The sequence below is a fragment of the Carcharodon carcharias genome, chromosome 17, assembly GCF_017639515.1.
Source record: "Carcharodon carcharias isolate sCarCar2 chromosome 17, sCarCar2.pri, whole genome shotgun sequence".
NCBI lineage: Eukaryota > Metazoa > Chordata > Chondrichthyes > Lamniformes > Lamnidae > Carcharodon > Carcharodon carcharias.
The window spans coordinates 31,054,326-31,071,661 of record NC_054483.1 but is presented as its reverse complement, the minus strand read 5'-3'; the positions used below and the strand labels follow the sequence as shown (position 1 = coordinate 31,071,661).

General features: G+C 46.9%; 1 protein-coding gene across 1 annotated transcript in view; it reads right to left on the bottom strand.

The window, feature by feature from the left end:
* Positions 1–6,748, bottom strand: part of sorbs3 (sorbin and SH3 domain containing 3) — a 109,175-nt gene extending 102,427 nt beyond the window's left edge. Inside the window, exon 1 of the mRNA XM_041210428.1 lies at positions 6,573–6,748. The gene's annotated coding sequence lies outside the window, so the exon portion shown is untranslated. The remainder of the gene's footprint in view (positions 1–6,572) is intronic.
* Between the last annotated feature and the right edge of the window lie 10,588 nt (positions 6,749–17,336).

The window sequence follows — 17,336 nt, the reverse complement described above, 5'->3', positions numbered from 1 at the left end:
GCCAATATTTACCCCTCAAACAACATCACTTAAACAGATTATCTGTCCGTTATCACACTGTTTTATTTGGAATTGTACTGTGTGTAAATTGGCTTCCATATTTTCTGAATTATAACTATGACTGCACTTCACAAGTATTTCATTGTCTGTCAATGGCTCTGGGTTACAGTATGTCTTATGGCTGTGAAAGGCTCTAGAGAAATGCAGTTTCTGCTTTCTTTCTCTCTTTCTTGGAATCTGTCAGTGCCACCTGCAAATTCCCTCCAATGAAACCTGTTTGCACTCAGAGTTCAAACAGCTTCAGCTTCACCAACAAAAACAGTAAAAGCTGGAAAAACTCAGCAGGTCTGACAGCATCTGTGGAGAGAGAAAAACAGAGTTAACATTTCGAGTGCATACACCACTTTCTTCTTTGTAGCTCTGAAGAGGAGTCATACGGATTCGAAATGTTAACTCTATTTTTCTCTCCACAAATGCTGTCAGGCCTGCTGAGTTTTTCCAGCATTTTCTGTTTCTCTTTCACATTTCCAGCATCTGCAGTATTTTGCTTTGAGCTTCACCAACACAGTTTACAAATCTGCTCCACAATTATTTCAATTGTTGCTTTCCCCTTCCCCCAAACATTGACAAGGATACCCAGGCACCATTACCTCAATGGGCAGGCTACTTACAGATCCAGAAATGCTGTGGGCTGTTTCTGCTCACCACTACTTTCTCACCAAAGTTAATCTGAAACAAACACTGGTTAAGGATCTATCACTAATCTGACAACTTTGCCTTTCTTTTTATTCTGTCAAGGGACAAAGGTATCACTGGCTAGACCAGTATATTTATTGCCCACCCCTAATTGGCCTGGAGAAGGTGGTGGTGAGCCACCACAAACTTCTCGTCTCACATCACTAATCCCAGACAAGGTAAACACACTAATGAGAAGGACAGAAACAAAATGGGATGGCGTGAACTGGACATTTTGTATAATACATGCACACACAAACATGCAACGCACAATGCACAAATGCAAACAAAAGCATGCCAACATGGAAACACATACACAAAAACACATACAAATGCAGACACATGCCTGAATGCACACTAATGAACACACATTCGCATAATCACACACAAATCCACATGCAACACACGAGTGCGCACACAAATGCAGATAAAAGCATGAACACATGCCAGTGAATATACAAGCACACACAGAGACACACAAACACATACACACAATCATGCACAAATCCCATTGCACGTATATGCACACACACACACATATGTACATGTGCCCACTCATTTAGCACAAACAGATGGACTGACACATGACACAAACAGGCAGGCACATGCATAAGTACACACCCACACAGAACAGCAACATGCACACATAAATAAACACACAGCTAAATGCATACAAATGCATCAACACACCAACAGGATCACACAAACGCACAGAAGCACAGGCAGACATATGCACATACACAAAAACAGATACACAGTGGTACATCCACAAGCAGGTGTACACAATATACATATGCAGACTGACATTAATGCTTACACACATCTGAATAAACAGACTCAGACAATCACACCCACTATTAGATACATACTGACACATACTTTCAGGCACATTGACACTGAGACACAGACAGAAACACACACTTTCAGGTACACTGACACACTTTGAGACACACTGACACTGAGACATAAACAGAAACACACACTGACACACATTTTCAGACATACTGACCAGAACGCACACTGACATACACTTCTAGACGTGCTGACACTGAAGCACAGACAGAAACACACACTAGCACACACTTTCAGTCGCACTGACTAGAACATAGGCTTCCAGGCATGCTGACACAGACCGAAACACACACTGACACACACTTCCAGAGACACAGACAGAGACACACACTGATGCTGAGACACAGACAGGGCACACAATGGCACACACATTCAGACACAGTGGCACAGAGACAGACTGAAACACACACTGACACAGTTTCTGGCACACTGACACTGACACAGATAGAAACACACAGACACATAATAAAGGAGAAAATAAACTTTGAGGATAAACGAACAAATAATTAAAAAAACGGACAGTAAGAGCTTCTTTAAATATATAAAAGGGAAGAGAGAGGCCAAAGTGAACATAGGCCCCTTAGAGAATGAGGCTGGAGAAATAATAATGGGGAACCAGGAAATGGCAGAGGAGTTGCATAAATACTTTTCATCAGTCTTCACAGTAGAAGGCACTAATAGCATTCCAAAAGTACTAAATAATCAAGGGGAAAAAGTTGGTGGGGGTGGGGGGGGAGATCATAGTCATAGGGGTCTACAGCACAGAAAAAGGTCTGCACCGGTCAAACAAGAATCTAACTATTCTAATCCCATTTTCCAGCACTAGGCCCATAGCCTTGTATGCCATGGCATTGCAAGTACACATCCAAATACTTCTTAAGTGTTATGAGGGTTTCTGCCTCTACCACCCTTTCAGGCAGTGAGTTCCAGATTCCCACCATCCTCTGGGTGAAAAAATTCTTCCTCACGTCCCCTCTGAACCTCCTGCCCCTGACCTTAAATCTATGCCCCCTGGTTATTGATCCCTCCACCAAGGGGAAAAGTTACTTCCTGTCTACCCTATCTATGCTCCTTATGATTTTATACACCTCAATCATGTCCCCCCTCAATCTCCTCTGCTCCAGAGAAAATAGCCCCAGTCTATCCAATCTCTCCACATACCTAAGCATCCTGGTAAATCTCCTCTGCATTCTCTCTAGTGCAATCACATCCTTTCTATAATGCAGATTCCAGAACTTTACACAATACTCTAGCTGTGGCCTAACCAGTGTTTTATACAGTTCCAGCATAACCACCCTGCTCTTATGTTCTATGCCTCAGCTAATAAAGGCAAGTATCCCTTGTGCCTTCTTAATCACCTAATCTATCTGTCCCGCTACCTTAAGTGACCGATGGACATTCACGCCAATGTCCTTCTGATCCTCTGTACTTCCCAGGGCCCTACCATTTATCATGTATTCCCATGCCTTGTTTGTCCTGCTCAAGTGCATCACCTCACACTTATCTGGATTGTTATATTTGCCACTGATCAGCCCATCTGACCAGCCCGTTTATATCCTCCTGTAATATAAGGCTATCCTCCTCATTATTTACCACCCCACCAATTTTCGTGTCATCCTCGAATTTACTGAACAGCCCTCCTACTTTCAAGTCTAAATTGTTTATATATACCACGAACAGCAAGGGACTCAACACCGATCCCTGTGGAACCCCACTGGACACAGGCATCCAGTCAGTAAAACACCCCACAACCATCACCCTCTGCATCCTGCCACTCAGCCAATTCTGGATCCAATTTGCCTTGGATCCCATGGGCTCTTACCTTCGTTATCAGTCTCCCATGTGGGACCTTATCAAAAGCCTTGCTGAAGTCCAAGTAGACTATGTCAAATGCTTTGCCCTCATCTACACACCTGGTCACTTTTTCCAAAAATTCAATCAAATTGGTCAGACGTGACCTCCCCTTAACAAAACCATGCTGACTGTCCTCGATTAATCCCTGCATCTCCAAGTGTAGTTTAATTCTGTCCCTCAGAATTGCTTCCAATAGTTTCTCCACCACTGAGGTTAGACTCACTGGCCTGTAGTTCCCTGGTTAATCCTTTCCTCCCTACTTGAATAACGGTACCACAATGGCTGTCCTCTGGGACCTCTCCTGTGCCCAGAGAGGTATTGAAAATTATTGCCAGCGCCCCTGCTATTTCTCCCTTGCTTCACTCAACTGCCTGGGATACATTTCATCCAGGCCTAGAGATTTATCTACTTTTAAGCCTGCTAGGCCACTTAGAGCCTCCTCCCCTTCTATGCTAATTTTTAAATTGTATCACAGTCCTTCTGCCTGATTTCCATACCCATGTTGTCCCTCTCACTTGTGAACACCGACACAAAGTATTCATTGGGGGAGGGAAATAACTACAATAACTATCACTAGAGAAAAAGTACTAGGGAAACTAATGGGGCTAAAGGCTGATAAGTCTCCTGGACCTGATGGGTTGCATCTTAGGATATTAAAGGAAGTAGCTACGCAAATAGAGGATCCTTAGATTCTAGAAAAGTCCCAGAAGACTGGAAAACTGCCAATGTAACACCCTTATTCAAAAAGGGAGGCAGACAAAAAACAGGTAACAATAGGCCAGTTAGTATAACATCTGTCATTGGGAAAATGTTAGAGTCTATTATGAAGGATGTAATAGCAGAGCATTTAGAAATACATAATATAATCAAGCAGAGTCAGGATGGCGTCATGAAGGGGAAATCATACCTGACAAATTTATTAGAAAACTTTGAGGAGGTAACAAGCAGAACAGATAAAGGAGAACCAGTAGATGTAATATATTTGGATTTCTGAAAGGTGTTTGATAAAGTACGGCACATAACTTAATAAGGTAAGAGCCCGTAGTGTTGGGGGCTGTATATTGGGATGGAGAGAGGATTAGTTAACTAATAGAAGACAGGGAGTTGGGATAATGGGCGCATTTTCAGGATGGCAACCTGTAACTAGTGGAGTGTTGCAGGGATCAATGCTGGGGCCACAGTTATATACTGTATATATTAATGCCTTAGATGAAGGAAATAAATGTACTATCGTGAAGTTTGCAAATGTCACAAAGGTAGGTGGGAAGACAAGTGGTGAGGATGACACAAAGAGTCTACAGAGGGATATAGACAGGTTAAGTGAGTGGGCAAAAACTTGGCGGATGGAATATAATGTGGGAAAATGTGAGGTTATGCACTTTGGCAGGAAGAATAGAGCTGAATATTATTTAAATGGAGGAAGACTGAAGAAAGTAATAACACAGAGGGATTTGGGAGTCCTTGTGCATGAATCCCAAAAAGCTAGCATACAATTTCAGCAGGTAATAGGGAAGGCAAATGGAATGTTGGCCTTTATTTCAAAGGGAATAGAGTATAAAAATACGGAAGTCTTGCTAAAACTATACAAGGCACTAGTTATACCACACCTAGAATACTGTGACAGTTTTGGAGCCCCTGTCTAAGGAAAGATATACTGACATTGGAGGCAGTGCAGAGAAGGTTCACTAAGTTGATCCCGGGTATGGAGGGATTTTCTTATGAGGAGAGGTTGAGTAGGTTGGGCCTGTACTCATTGGGATCGAGAAGAATGAGAGGCGACCTTATTGAAACATATAAGATTCTTAGGGGGCTTAACAGGGTAGATGCTGTGAGGTTGTTTCCCCTTGTGGGAGAGTCTAGGACCAGAGGACATAATCTCAGAGTAAGCGGTCGCCCATTTAAGACAGAGGTGAGAAGGAATTTCTTCATTCAGAGGGTAGTGAATCTGTGGAATTCTTCACCGCAGAGGGCTGTAGTGGCTGGGTCGTTAAGTATATTCAAGGCTGAGATAGACAGGTTTTTTTAATCAGTAAGGGAATCAAGGGTTATGGGGAAAAGGCAGGAAAGTGGAGTTGAGGATTATCAGATCAGCCAGGATCTCATTGAATGGAGGAGTAGATTCGATGGGCCAAATGGCCTACTTCTGCTCCTACGTCTTTTGGGCTTCAGGCACACTGACACAGTCAGAAACACACAATGACACACATTTTCAGATACACTGACAAAGACGCAATGACACTGACACAGAACAAAACATACACTGACACACTTACAGACAAATTGACAGACAGAAACACACATGAACACACACCGAAACACACACTTTCAGACACACTGACATACAGAAACACCCACTGACACACTTTCAGACACACTGACACTGAGACAGACAGAAACACATACTGACACAGACAGAAACACACACTGACCCCATGCTCTCAGACACGCACTGAGACAGAAACACACTGACACACGCTTTCAGACACAGTGACACTGTCACACATTTCCAGACACACTGACAGACAGCAACACACTGACACACATAAACTGACCGAAACACATATTGACACTTTCAGACATAGTGACACTGACACAGACAGAAACACACTCTGATACACACTTCCGAACACACTGACACAGACCGCAACACACACTGACACACAGAAACTGACCGAAACACATACTGACACACACTTTCAGACAGTGACATTAAGATACAGACAGAGACACACACTGACACAGACCAAAACACACACTGACACACATTTTCAGACACTCTGACACTTTCAAACACAGTGATATAGGTAGAAACAGACACTGACACACTGACACATACTTTCAGAGACACTAACACACAAAACACAGACTCAAACACACACTGTCACACACTTTCAGACACACTGATGCTGAGACACAGACAGAAACACACTTCCAAGTCACACTGTTGCTTGGTCATAGACACCCACAGAGCAGCTTGATGTTTGATCAGACACCATTTGTTCACGAGACTCGCACAAAGTCACTGGAAGCAGCAGAGGTGGCTCCTGAAAAACATTGTCTATCCCAAAGCAGCTGTGGAAACCAGAAAGACATTTCCCCTGAACAAGAATTCAGTTTAAAAATGAACTTACTGTCGATCTGGCCGTGTTTCAGATGAGCTGCACTGCTGTTGGTGACTGTGTGACTCTCCCTCTCTCTCTTCAACAGCTGGTCTAAAGTCCTCTTCTCAAGATCAGGTTTTGACTGGAGCTATTTCCTGTTACTTGTGAAGGTCAATGAGTGTGTGTGTTTGCGTGTGAGTGGATGTGAGTGTGTAAGGCACATCGCATCCGTAGCAACTAGCGAGAGCAGGCACAGAGGCTTGGGGAGTTATTTGCATACAATCTGGCCCATGTTCAGGGCAATGAGCTGGACATTAACTCACTCTGTGCCTCTCAGGGCCCAGTTGACACGGGCTGCTCCTTATGATCCCCTTGGGTCTGTGGCCTCTTCTCTAAGCTAGCGTTGATCCAGGCTCTTTGCACTGCTCTAAGGACTCCATTCGCTGTGGGAGTCGCTGCAGTCGGCATCAGTAAGTCAACTGCACCAGAGAGGGCATCAGCTCCCTCAGAGAGCAAATCATAGCTAACTTGATTTACCATTCGCGAAAACACAAAAGGGATATCGAAGGTTTGAATTTCAACTCGCACCAAGTTCTTCACTTCATAGCGATTCCCGCAACTCAGCACTGCCCCTTGGGGTTATGCGCTATGATGTCCGAATCACACTGAATGGAGTTCATCCACTTTCATGGCCACGCTGTACATTGTTTGCCCGTTCTCAGTCCCACACTGGACAGGGGTCTCACTCACTCAGTCCCACAATGCACAGGGTTCTCGCTCTCTCAGTCCTACACTGGTCAGGGTTCTCGCACTCTCAGTCCCACACTGGACAGGTTTCTCACTCTCTCAGTCCCACACTGGACAGGATTCTCTCTCTCTCTCTCTCAGTCCCACACTGGTCAGGGACATCGCTCTCTCAGTCCCACACTGGACAGGATTCTCTCTCTCAGTCCCACACTGGTCAGGGTTCTCGCTCTCTCAGTCCCACACTGGACAGGGACATCGCTCTCTCAGTCCCACACTGGACAGGGACATCGCTCTCTCAGTCCCACGCTAGACAGGGTTCTCTCTCTCTCTCAGTCCAACACTGGGGGGATATCGCCCTCTCAGTGCCACACTGGACAGGGGTCTCACTCTCTTAGTCCCACACTGGACAGAATTCTCGCTCGCTCAGTCCCACACTGGACAGAGTTCTCGCTCTCTCAGTCCCACACTGGATAGGGTTCTCGATCTCTCAGTCCCACACTGGATAGGGTTCTCGCTCTCTCAGTCCCACACTGGATAGGGTTTTCGCTCTCTCAGTCCGACACGGGACAGGATTCTCGCTCTCTCAGTCCCACACGGGACAGGATTCTCTCACTCTCTCAGTCCCACACTGGACAGGGTTCTCGCTCTCTCAGTCCCACACTGGACAGGGTTCTTGTGCTCTCAGTCCCACACTGGACAGGGTTCTCGTGTTCTCAGTCCCACACTGGACAGGGTTCTCGCTCTCTCAGTCCCACACTGGTCAGGGTTCTCCCTCTCTCTCAGTCCTACACTGGGGGGATATCGCCCTCTCAGTGCCACACTGGACAGGGGTCTCACTCTCTTAGTCCCACACTGGACAGAATTCTCGCTCATTCAGTCCCACACTGGACAGGGACTTGCTCGCTCAGTCCCACACTGGACAGAGTTCTCGCTCTCTCAGTCCCACACAGGACTGGGTTTTCGCTCTCTCAGTCCTACACGGGACAGGATTCTCTCTCTCTCTCTCAGTCCCACACTGGACAGAGACTTGCTCTCTCAGTCCCACACTGCACAGGGTTCTCGCTCTCTCAGTCCCACACTGGAGAAGGGTCTCGCTCTCTCAGTCCCACACTGGAGAGGATTCTCGCTCTCTCAGTCTCACACTGGACAGGGTTCTTGCTCTCTCAGTCCCACACTGGACAGGGATATCGCCCTCTCAGTCCCACACTGGACAGGGGTCTTGCTCTCTCAGTCCCACACTGGACAGGGGTCTCGCTTTCTCAGTCCCACACTGGACAGGGATATCGCTCTTTCAGTCCCACACTGGACAGGATTCTCTCTCTCTCTCAGTCCCACACTGGACAGGGATATTGCCCTCTCAGTGCCACACTGGACAGGGGTCTCACTCTCTTAGTCCCACACTGGACAGGATTCTCGCTCTCTCAGTCCCACACTGGAGAGTGACTTGCTCTCTCAGTCCCACACTGGACAGAGTTCTCGCTCTCTCAGTCCCACACTGGAGAAGGGTCTCGCTCTCTCAGTCCCACACTGGAGAGGATTCTCGCTCTCTCAGTCTCACACTGGACAGGGTTCTTGCTCTCTCAGTCCCACACTGGACAGGGATATCGCCCTCTCAGTTCCACACTGGACAGAGTTCTCACTGTCTCAATCCCACACTGGGCAGGGGTCTCGCTCTCTCAATCCCACACTGGACGGGGTTCTCGCTCTCTCAGTCCCACATGGGACGGGGTTCTCGCTCTCTCAGTCCCACATGGGACGGGGTTCTCGCTCTCTCAGTCCCACACGGGACGGGGTTCTCGCTCTCTCAGTCCCACACGGGACAGGGTTCTCGCTCTCTCAGTCCCACACGGGACAGGGTTCTCGCTCTCTCAGTCCCACACGGGACAGGGGTCTCGCTCTCTCAATCCCACACTGGACAGGGTTCTCGCTCTCTCAGTGCCACATGGGACAGGGTTCTCGCTCTCTCAGTCCCACACTGGACAGGGCTCTCACTCTCTCAGTCCCACATGGGATAGGGTTCTCGCTCTCAGTCCCACAATGGACATGGTTCTCGCTCTCTCAGTACTTCTCTGAAGAGAGTACTCACTCTCACAGTCTCACACTGGACAGAGTTCTTGCTCTCTCAGTCCCACACTAGACAGGGTTCTCGCTCTCTCAGTCCCACACTGGACAGGGTTCTCGCTCTCTCAGTCCCACACTGGACAGGGTTCTCGCTCTCTCAGTCCCACACTGGACAGGGTTCTCGCTCTCTCAGTCCCACACTGCACAAGGTTCTCGCTCTCTCAGTCCCACAGGACAGGGTTCTTGATATCTCAGTCCCACACTGGACAGGGTTCTCGCTCTCTCAGTCCCACACTGGACAGGTTCTCGCTCTCTCAGTCCCACACTGGAGAGGGACTTGCTCTCTCAGTCCCACACTAGAGAGGATTCTCGCTCTCTCAGTCTCACACTGGACAGAGTTCTTGCTCTCTCAGTCTCACACTGGACAGGCTTCTCGCTCTCTCAGTCCCACACTGGACAGAGTTCTCGCTCTCTCAGTCCCACACTGGAGAAGGGTCTAGCTCTCTCAGTCCCACACTAGAGAGGATTCTCGCTCTCTCAGTCTCACACCGGACAGAGTTCTCGCTCTCTGTCTCACACTGGACAGGCTTCTCGCTCTCTCAGTCCCACACTGGACAGGGATATCGCCCTCTCAGTCCCACACTGGACAGGGATATCGCCCTCTCAGTCCCACACTGGACAGGGATATCGCCCTCTCAGTCCCACACTGGACAGGGGTCTCACTCTCTCAGTCCCACACTGGACAGAGTTCTCACTCTCTCAATCCCACACTGGACAGGGTTCTCGCTCTCTCAGTCCCACATGGGACAGGGTTCTCGCTCTCTCATTCCCACACTGGACAGGGGTCTCGCCCTCTCATTCCCACACTGGACAGGGGTCTCGCTCTCTCATTCCCACACTGGACAGGGGTCTCCCTCTCTCATTCTCACACTGGACAGGGGTCTCCCTCTCTCATTCTCACACTGGTCAGGGGTCTCCCTCTCTCAATCCCACACTGGACAGGGGTCTCACTGTCTCAGTCCCACAATGTACTGGGATATAGCTTTCTTAGTCCCACAGTGGGCAGTGATCTTGCTCTCTCAGTCCAACACTGGACAGGGTTCTTGCTCTCTCAGTCCAACACTGGACAGGGTTCTTGCTCTCTCAGTCCAACACTGGACAGGGTTCTTGCTCTCTCAGTCCAACACTGGACAGGGTTCTTGCTCTCTCAGTCCAACACTGGAAAGTGTTCTTGCTCTTTCAGTCCCACACTGGACAGAGTTCTCGCCCTCTCAGTCCCACACTGGACAGAGTTCTCGCTCTCTCAGTCCCACACTGGACAGAGTTCTCGCTCTCTCAGTCCCACACTGGACAGAGTTCTCGCTCTCTCAGTCCCACACTGGACAGGGTTCTTGCTCTCTCAGTCCCACATTGAATGGGGTCTCACTCTCTCAGTCCCACAGTGGACAGAGTTCTCGCTCTCTCAGTCCCACAGTGGAGAGAGTTCTCGCTCTCTCAGTCCCACAGTGGACAGAGTTCTCGCTCTCTCAGTCCCACAGAGGACAGGCTTCTCGCCCTCTCAGTCCCACAGTGGACAGGCTTCTCGCTCTCTCAGTCCCACACTGGACAGGGTTCTTGCTCTCTCAGTCCCACACTGGACAGGGACATCGCTCTCTCAGTCCCACACTGGACAGGGTTCTCGCTCTCTCAGTCCCACACTGGACAGGGTTCTCGCTGTCTCAGGCCCACACTGGACCGGGCTCTCGCTATCTCAGTCCCACACTGGACAGGGTTCTCGCTCTCTCAGTCTCACACTGGACAGGGTTCTCACTCTCTCAGTCCCACACTGGACAGGGTTCTCGCTCTCTCAGTCCCACACTGGACAGGGTTCTCGCTCTCTCAGTCCCACACTGGACAGGGTTCTCGCTCTCTCAGTCCCACACTGGACAGGGTTCTCGCTCTCTCAGTCCCACACTGGACAGTGATCTTGCTCTCTCAGTCCCACACTGAACAAGTTTCTCCTGCTCTCAGTCCCACACTGGACAGGGTTATCACTCTCTCAGTCCCACAGTGGACAGAGCTTTCCCGCTGGACAGGAATTTCTTGTTGCCTAGTGAACAGTCCCATGCTTACATTACATTTACGCATCAGATCCAGGAACAATTTGGCTATCCGGTTCATTCTGGAAACAGTTAATCTCAAATACATAAACCACCCTTAATTCAAACAAGAGCTGTTTCTTCTGAGAAAGCTGATTGTAAATTGAATCCAGCTTGGTTGATGTGGATCCAGGATCGAGGTATAAACCGCGTCACTACAAAAGAAAGATGTGAGGATTTCCATGTGTGAAGCCGCTGCTGAAACATAAGTTGGGTCATAGCTTCCCATATATTTACTTCACCCAAGCATGGGGTAAACACATAATAGGTAGCCTGCTAGCAAATATACCTCATGTCTGGGTCTGTCCTAGCATGCCTATGTGTTTAACAAGGCTGAGTATTCCAGCACTGACGATGTATAAGCTCCGGTAGGGGTCAAGTATGACACCAAGGTTTATTTAGTTATTTGAGGCACAGAAGGAGGTTATTTGCCTACGGGGTCTATGCCAGCTCTCAGTGGGCCAATCCAATTTAGTCCCATTCCCCTGTTCTATCCCCCAGCCCTGCAAGTTTATTTCCCTTTTTCTCTTGCAATTTTCTTTAGCAATCATTGGTCATCTCTGCTTCCAGCACCCTTGCAGGCAGCAAGGTTCAGGTTGTGACCACTCATCACATGAAAAAGTTCTTCCTCACGTTCCTCATTCCTGTCTTGCCCAAAGAGTTGCAAATAGTCTGGTTCAGTCTCAGACTGTTGCCACAAACAGGGATGGAGTTGGTAGCTAGGAATAGTGTTTGTGACAGTCACCAGTGTCAATGGATTCAGTAGTTCCAATACTTAATTCCAAGAATTCTCTACTCGTTCAGTACTGGCTGGTAAGTAACCAGGTTGTCTATTTAGAAACATGGAGAAGTCAACAGAGGTGGCGGTGAGGTAGAGCTAGGCGTTGTCAGCATCCATGTGAAAATCAATTGTGTGCTTTTGGATGTTGCTGAGGGACAGTATTCAATGAGAAATAGGAGGTGGGGGGGGCCAGGGTTGATCCCTGGGGGACACCAGAGTTAACATGTGGGATCAGGAAGAGAAGCCATTGCAAGTGATTCTCTGGCTATAATGAAATAGAAAAGAATGGAACCAGGCAAGTGCAGTTCCAGCCAGGCAGATGACAGTGCAGAGGCGGATGGCGAATAATTCAAAAGAATCCAAAGCAGGGAAATGCAGAAGGAGACTAGGAGGAGGGTGAGGTTTCAGTTGTTAGGGAATAAGAAGGTAAAAGGGCTGAAAAGTGGGAGCCGATGGGAATTAGAAAGAATGATGTGGCAGACAGAAATGGAAAAAAATGCCCTATGAAGGAAGCAGAAGTAAATGTATGTGTATTAATAGGCAGGGCGAAGCAACAAGATTGAGGAAGTGGAGTCACTGATTAAAATAGAAAATAATGGAATCATCCCAACACGGGTCAAGTTCAATCAGGATGGCAAGAGTTGTAAACCTTTGATCGATAAGAGAAAGGGAGGTGTCACAAAGTCAAAGCACAACACTCATGACTCACACATTAAAAGCTGCCAAGCGTGGCTCAGTGGGGCAGCACTCTCAACATCAAATAATTGGTCCAAAGTGCAGCATTTAATCCAGGCTGATTCTCCCAATGCAGTACTGATGGGAGAGCTGCACTGGCACAGGTGCTGTCTTTTAGCTGAGGCATCTGCCTCTCAGGTGAATGTAAAAGATCACATGGCACCATTTTGAAAAGCAGTGGAGTTCTCCCTGGTGTCCTGAGGACAATATTTATTCAATTGTCATTTGGTAGTACAGAACTTGAGCATTGCTGAAGAAAGAGATATGTCTATGCTTTTCGTCTTGCAATCATCAGGACGCTAAGCGAATAATTTACACTATATGTGAAGAGTGCTGATTGATTGGCAAGTGGCATTGACATGGAGAATGCACCATTCATGGTGACTGACAGTTAACTGCCAACATTGCTTGACGTTTAAACCAGGCAGTTTGACCCTGATTGGTCAAGGCATTGCCCTGGGGAATGAGTCATAGGATGGCTTTTGTTTTGCTGAAACAGGCACAATGTGTATACATGTTCCTTTTGTCTGCAAGTGCGCCATATTGTAAGCCTGAATGACAATCTTAAATTGGTTGTCAGCGTAATTCTTAGCAAACTGCCTGGTTTAAATTTTGAACAATGCTTGGCAGTTAGCTGACAATCACCATCAGTGCTGCATTTTCCATGGTAATGCCAGTTACCAAACAATCGGCACCCTCTTCACATAAGGTATAAACTGTTGTTTTCCCCTCATATTTGGTATTCTTGCGAGTGTCCTGATGAGTGTAAGACGAAAAGCTTAGACATGTCTCTTTTTTCAGCACCACACAACATTTATCCCTCATCCAACATCATTAAAACAGTTTATCTGGTCATTAGCATTTTTCTGTATGTGGGGTTTTGCTGTGCACAAATCGGTTGCTACTTGTCTTACATTGCAACAGCGACGGCACTTTAAAAAGTACTTGATTGGCTGTAAAGCGCTTCCAGATTGCCTGAAGTCATGGAAGGCGCTGTATAAATGCAAGTCTTTCTTTCAGCCTGATCTCCTGGTCGATTTTTTCTTAAGGAAGAAGGTGGAACCCACTTACCCCTCTAATTCCTGATATCTGTACTATGCCTTCTATCTGCCGCTTTAGGACAGGAGCTGCTTGTACTCAGCTGCCCAGGACAGCAGGTTCACATGATTCAACTGTTACACGCTGTAACGATAGAGGCACTCTTTATTCAGCAGGTCAAGGATTAGTCACTGTACAGAACTGTAATAAAAGTAGAAAATGCTGGAAAAATGCAGCAGGTCTGGGCACATCTGTGGAGAGAGAAAGAGTTAACATTTCCAGTCCATAAGATTCTCCTTCCAAGGGGGAAATTCCAGAGCTTGGAGCCAAGGCAGCTGAAGACATGGCTGTCAATGGTGAAGGGCTTAAAACTGGGGATGCACAAGAGGCTAGAGCTGAAAGTGCACAGCTATCGCAGAAGGTCGTGGGGCTGGAGGAGATTACAGAAACAAGGAGGGGTGAGGCCACAGAAGGATTTGAAAAGAAAGATGAGAATTTTAATATCAAGATATTGCTTGACCCAGAACCAATGTAGGTCAGCAAACACAGTGGCGATAGGGGGACAGGACTTGCTGTGACTTAAGACACAGGTAATTTTGGATGCCCTCAGGTTTATGGAGGTTAGAATGTGGGAGACCAGCCTGGAGTGTGTTGGAATAGTTGATTCTAGAGATAATGAAGGTAAGGGTGAAGATTTCAACAACAAATGAGGTAAGACGGGTGAACATCATGGAAGTGGAAATTGGCGGTCTGAATGATGACAAAAAAGTAGGGATGGAGAAAACAGGGAATTACAGACTGATTAGCCTAACATCCATCGTAGGGAAAATGCCAGAGTCTATTATAAAGGATGTGATAACAGGACACTTAGAAAATATCAACGGGATTAGACAAAGGCAACATGGATTTATGAAAGGAAAATCATGTTTGACAAACCTACTGGAGTTATTTTTGAGAATGTAACTAGCAGAATAGATAAGGGAGAACCAGCGGATGTGGTGTATATGGATTTTCAGAAAGCTTTTGATAAAGTCCCACGTAAGAGGTTAGTGTGTAAAATTAAAGCACATGGGATTGGAGGTAATATATTGGCATGGATTGAGAATTGGTTAGCAGAGAGTAGGAATAAATGGGTCTTTTTCGGAGTGGCAGACGGTGACTAGTGGGGTACCGCAGGGATCAGTGCTTGGACCCCAGCTATTCACAATATATATCAATGATTTAGATGAGGGAACCAAATGTAATATTTCCAAGTTTGCTGATGACACAAAACTTGGTGGGAATGTGAGCGACGAGGAGGGTGTTAAGGGGCTTCAAGGCGATTTAGACAGGTTGAGTGAGTGGGTAAATACATGGCAGATGCAGTGTAGTTAAGTGTGAAGTTATCCACTTCGGTAAGAAAAACAGAAGGGCAGAATATTATTTAAATGGTGATAGATTGGGAAATGTTTATGTATAAAGGGACCTGGGTGTCCTTGTACATCAATCACTGAAAGCAAGCATACAGGTGCAGCAAGCAGTTAAGAAGGCCTTCATTGCGAGTGGACTTGAGTAAAGGAGCTTCCCACTCCAGAGGCCTGAGCACACAGGTCAGTGATTGAGGGAGCGCTGCACTGTCAGAGGGTCAGTACTGAGGGAGCGCTGCACTGTCAGAGTGTCAGAACAGCGGGAGCACCATACTGTCAGAGCATCAGTACTGAGACACTGCTGCACTGTCTGAGAGCCAGTACAGAGCAAGTGCTGTATTGCCCATGGGGCAGCACTGTGGGAGTGTGGAATTGTTTGAGATGCCATCTTTCCAGAAATGTTAAACTACATCCCCTTCTGCCTTCTCAGGTTGAAGCAAAATATCTCATAGCATTATTGGAAGGATATTGGAGTTCTCCTTGATGTCCTGGCCCATATTTAACCCTCAATCAATATCACGATAATAGTTCCATTGCTGTGTCAGGGAGCATATTGTGTGAAAATTGGTGACTGCTTTCCAATATTCCAACAGTGATGACACTCTAAGGTTCACAGTAATTGGCTGCGCAGTGCCTTGGTACGTTCAGAGGTCATGGATGGTGTTAGAGAACAATTCTTTTCCCCCTCACAAACTACAGAACAATTTCTATTTCGCCCCTTTACTTCCCCCTCTCCTCACCATCCAAGGGCCCAAACACTCCTTTCAAGTGAAGCAGCGCTTCACTTGCACTCCCCTCAATTTAGTCTACTACATTCGCTGCTCCCAATGAGGTTTCTTCTGCATTGGAGAGACCAAACGCAGACTGGGTGACCATGTTGTGGAACACTTTTGGTCTGACCGCAAGCATTACCCAGACCTCCCTGTCACTTGCCATTTCAACACACCACCCTGCTCTCATGCCCACATGTCCTTCCTTGGCCTGCTGCAATGTTCCAGTGAAGCTCAATGCAAACTGGAGGAACAGCACCTCATCTTCCGACTAGGCACTTTTACAGCCTTCCGTACTTAACATTGAGTTCAACAACTTCAGATCATGAACTCTCTCCTCCATCCTCACCCCCTTTTTTCTAATAATTACTATATTTTTAAAAATGTATTTTTCTTTTCTCATCTATTTCTTTTATTATTTTTTAATTTATTCCCATCCATTGTTTTAGCTCTACCTTTTAGCCCATTTCGATCCCTTCCCCCTACCTCACCCCCATTAGGGCCATCTGTCACTTGCTCATCCTGCTTACTGTCACCATTAGCACATCCTTTAGCTAATATCACCACCGTCAACACCCCTTTGACCTTTTGTCTATGACATCTTTGGCAATCTCTCCTTTGCCTCTACCTATCACTGGCCCTCTACCCAGATCCACCTGTCCCACCCTCCTTAAACAGCTTATATTTCACCTCATTTCAATTTCTCTTTAGTTCTGATGAAGAGTCATACCGACTCGAAATGTTAACCCTGTCTTCCTCTCCACAGATGCTGTCAGACTTGCTGAGTTTTTTCAGCTACTTTTGTTTTTGTTTCTATTTTGAATTTGTTTTCTCTCCCCCGTCCTCTCAAGGCAGAAATACAGGTTCTTTCCCTCTTTCTACACCTGTCTGACATGATTGTGACCCTTGCACACTGCCCTACATTGGCAGGGAGTATGACAGAACCAGCCGTTAACCCATATCTTTAGCCATATTTCTGTCAGGGGGCACTAACTGGCTCTCTGATACCCAGAGTCCACTGTGATACTGCTCGCTCAACTCCCCGCCACAGACTTTTGAGTTGTGGAGGATTTGGAGGTGGAACCAACTTCACATAAGCGTTGTGAACTCCGAGGAGG